The following is a 4,800-nucleotide window of genomic DNA, read 5'->3' as shown; positions in this document are numbered from 1 at the left end:
TTTCATAAAATGATGCATAAAAAAAAAACCTATATCCCCACTTACATTTTCAGATTTTAACAATGTTTATTTCAGAAATGTCTTTAGCTGTGTAGTCAATGAACTGAAATAACACTAAAATATTCAACAGGTTTTCAGAAATTGCAAGACTCGCTCTGGAATGTTATTTCTATTGGAAAAGATATTCAAAAAGTCTTAATTGTTAAAGTTGTGATAGTTACTCCCACAAAAGAACTATTAATGAAGAAACCTTTGTATGTGAAATACAACTTCAAATGCATCCACAATCTGGAGGTGACACATGCTTTTTTTTTTTGCAATGTGTATCTAACAAACATATCCACAATACTGATTTTCAGTCAATATGATGGGATATTCAAACCTAAAAAATACGGGATTTATTATCTTAGTGTGAATAGATATGATCTTACAAAGAAAGTTATTTTCAACAGAAATCCGGAAAGAGTTTATCCAACTTGAGTTTCACAGGAATAACCAGAGAGTAATACCTGTTTGGTCAAGTCAGTCAAACTCACTCCATGAGTATATCTTAAAAGTATAACCAATTTAAGAGGTCAAATACATATTTTGTACTGACAGTCATCTTACAGCAATAACTTACTACCCAAATATATGTGTATCTTATTGCCTAACATATACAAAGAGCTGAAAGTGATCTCTTTTATCTAACTTAAATACTTTGATTATGATGATGTTATTATTTGACAAATAAAATGTAAAGAAGGGTGGTTCCACTGAAATGACAGGACGGAACACTGATAAATAACAACATTGCAACACAGCTCTTTTCAGCCTCACTCTGTCCTCATTGGCAAACAACATTGCAAACGAACACACACACACACACACACACACACACACACACACACACACATACATACACATGTGCGCACATGTACACACACATATACATGCATGTCAAATTCGGGGTTTATTGTACAAAAAAGTTCAAGTAAAATATTAGTGATTAGGAAAAATAATAATTTGCCTTTTTACAAAATAATACATAATCCAGTCACCATGGTTGTTACATTTTACCTGTCTCTACACATGTGACCATTTAATTTATTTTTAGTTCATTCACTCATTCATTAGTTTGGTGCTAATACTAGAGCTTGAACTCAGGGCCTGGCTCTGTCTCAGAATTTGTTATTTATTTTGTTTTAGTTTTCTCAAGGCTAGCATTTTATTGCTTATAATACAACTCCATTTCAAGCTTCTGTGGTTACTTTCAATTCATAATCTAATGGACTTTTTTTCTTGGTCTGGTTTCAAAGCACAATCATCAGATTTCATCTTTCTGATTAGGTAGGATTAAAGACCTGAGCCACCCGTGTGGCTCCTACTTTTTCCTATACTTATGTAATGCACATACTTATATAGTAATTTAAAACTGAAAGCACAGAAGCAAGATGTACAGTGATGATATTGTCCTGTCAGAAATTCAAGTTAGTAATGTAAATTTCTTCTTAAGACCATACACAAAAAATATTTAAGAAGAAATCTGATGGGGTGTGTGTATGTGTGTGTGTGTGTGTGTGTGTGTGTGTGTGTGTGTGTGCTGTTGCAATATGTTCCACATATAAGCACTGTTCAGGGGTGTCCAGCCATTCACAGTTATTGGATGAATATCTGCCTTGAGATACCAACTCATGGACAAGGTCTAGGTGTCCACTCTAGGCTTCCCGATGAAGAGGGGTATACTCATCCTCATCCCTAGTATTCATATAAGTGGCCTTTTTGGAAAGTAGTGTCTGCACTGTAGTAAGCTGCAAGGCAAGCACTCTACACTGAGCCACCTTCCCAGCCCAAGGATTAAGATTCTTGTCTGTAATTTGGTCAAAGCTATGTCTCTTTATGTAGGCGACTAAAAATGTATTTACTAATTTCAAGTAAATACATAAATTCTATTTCCATCTCTTTTAAAAAATAAAAAATTGTTTGCTCTGTAATTGATTAGAAGCATGGATTTTGTGGCTAGCCAGGTCATTGCACATCTGTGTCTCTTTTCCTCTCTCTCTTTCATGATTGCTCCATAATTATCCTAATTTATTTTGCTTTTATATTTTTGATTGCATCATTTCACTTTCTGCTCTGCCATTTCCCAAAACAGCACCACATAAACAGAAAAATCCAGAAGTGGTGCTGTGGTTCAAGTGGTACAGCGCTTGCCTTGATTTGAAGAGCTCAAGGACAGTGCCCAGGCCCAGAGGTCAGGCCCCAAAAATAATTTTAAAAAAAAGAATCTAAATACTTGATAATTCTACTAACAGATCTGACTGAAATCAGTTGAATCACACTTTTCCTGTACAATGAAGGAACAGGTCCAGGCTGGGAAAGCAGCTAGAGAAGGCAGGCAGAATGTATCTGTGACAAAACTTTGTGGAAAATGGAATCGAGGATTACTTACTGGTGATTCACTTGCGCTTGAAGCATGATTCTGAACTATTGCTTGCTGATTCTGAACTATTGCTTTGATCATTATATTCTCCAAGAAGAAAAAGTGAAATTTAATTGGCAGCAAAGGACTACTAATACATTTTGACTTCTCATTAAGCATCTTCAATCATCAAAATCACCTGCAGACAATAGATAGGCCTATTTTTATATGAAAACAAGTGTCTTTAAAAAACAAGAATTTAGGTAGTCATACAAAGGACTTCTATTTTACTACTGCATTATACATTTTTTATAATGTTGAATACCAACATTAGAAAGCTACTAGAAAGCTCTTAAAGACCATATGTTGAATAGTGAGTTCTCTTACACTATAACATGGTATTTCCCAAATCATTTACATAGAAGGCATTGTTTCCTATTTTCTCATTCCTAGAATAAGCTGCACATGAAGACACCACTGGTCCTCATTTTCACTCTGTGCCTTTGAATACTGAGGAAAATCTTTCCTCTGCTCTCTATCAATTCACTACTCTCCAGTTAGAATAATTTAGAATAGTAAAAATGGAAAAAGAGAAAATAAATCATGGTGAAAATACATATGCAAAAAATTCACCAGTTTTTTCTGACTAGTTCAACCAATGTGAACTATTGGGGAAATACATGGACATCTCATTCCCACTGGCACTCAAAGTCTCTGGTTAGGCAATTCTGATGAAGACAAGGAACAACATGAAAAAGTGAGGAATGGTATGAATTGCAAGCAAAAAATGGAGTAGGATCCAAGCAAATTTCTTCTTTGGGATGCCAAAATTTATCGGCTTACTATGGTGCGGAGACTACTTTCCAAAAAGGCCACCCAGATGAATACTAGGGATGAGGATGAGTATACCCCTCTTCATCGGTAAGCCTAGAGTGGACACTTAGACATTGTCCATGAGTTGGTAGCTCAAGGCAGATATTCATGCAATAACTCTGAATGGCTGGACACCCCTGCACAGTGCTTATATGTGGAATAATACCAGAGTGGCTTCTTTATTATTTCATCATGATGCAGATACCAATCCCCAAACTAAAGGGCTCTTGACCCCCATGCATCTTGCTGCTGGGAATAGAAATAGCAAAGATACTCTGTATCTCCTTCTGTTGAACCATTATATCAAACAAGGTCTGGAGAACAACTTGGAAGAAACTGCATTTGATATTGCCAAAAGGATAAGTATGTATCACTACCTCTTTGAAGTTGTCAAATGCTGTACAAATTGTTCTCCTAAGTCGTTATGGTTTGGTTAAGTTTCTTAAATTTCAAAAATGCCAGTCCATCTTTTGTGTCCCTGCAAATTGTTTTTTCACAATACAAAGCATCACCAATATCTTACTATAAAAATTCATGTATTCCATGGTATTCTTCCAAGTGAATTGCATGACTTTGATATCAAAATGTATTCAAGAGTTGTTTGTATACATCTATAATGATTCCTGCAGAGTTTGTGATTTTTTTAATCAGAAATAATTTTAACTTATCTGTTGGAATGAATAGTATAGAAACTAAAGATGTTCCGAGTGCATTTCTGAAAAAAGTATATCTATGTTTGTATAATGTCCATAATCTATTTCATTCATCCTAGATATAATACTTTGAATTCTACATTGTTATATCATGTATAGATTCATTAATAAATGTGACCTTTCAGATTGCATTCCATATAGAAGGAATTTAAGATTCCTTTTTTTACTAGGTTCTTATATTATTTTATTTCTTTGGGATAAAATGGCAATGTTATCTAATTTCAAGTTTTGTAAAGGTTACCTTTCTAAGGTGAAAATTTAATACACTGATGTCAAACTAACCTTTAATTCTATGAATTACATGTATGTTACACTTGTATTTTTGTAATCAACTTTTTAATAACTTTTTTTCATTTCTTGCATCAGAAGAATGAAAAATATGGAATACTTCACGAATTTTCATATCATCCTTGTGCAAGTGCCATGTTAATCTCTGTATTGTTGTAATTTGGGTAGACCTGCTGCTGAAGCAGGTCTAAATTTAAGTACGTAATGATATAATCTTTATAAAGGCATATATCCATAGTTGCCTTTTTGTAACAAGGAACCCTTATTGTTCCTAAAAATGCTATTGATCTCATTTCTCTAAAAATCTGTGTATACTGGAAAAAACTTATATAGTTTGTTCAATTTCTCACATTTACAATTTTTTTGTCAATGACTATTTTGTCATTTTCATTTTAAATTTGATCATACTTTGAAACCTTTACAGATAAGTCCAAAGGTGGTGGCTTTTCAAGTACTTATTTATCAACTAAGTTAGCTTTGTGGAGCTAATGGACTCAAAGTAAGCCTTGCGTAAGAGCTACTTCT

The 4,800-nt window shown here is 34.0% G+C and overlaps 1 pseudogene; it reads right to left on the bottom strand.

The window, feature by feature from the left end:
* Positions 1–4,360: 4,360 nt before the first annotated feature.
* LOC122118587 lies at positions 4,361–4,460 on the bottom strand (annotated as a pseudogene).
* Positions 4,461–4,800: the final 340 nt, after the last annotated feature.

Source organism: Dipodomys spectabilis, unplaced genomic scaffold, assembly GCF_019054845.1.
Source record: "Dipodomys spectabilis isolate Male_0828 unplaced genomic scaffold, ASM1905484v1 ptg000155l, whole genome shotgun sequence".
NCBI classification, from domain to species: domain Eukaryota; kingdom Metazoa; phylum Chordata; class Mammalia; order Rodentia; family Heteromyidae; genus Dipodomys; species Dipodomys spectabilis.
This window is presented reverse-complemented; position numbering and strand designations above follow the sequence as displayed.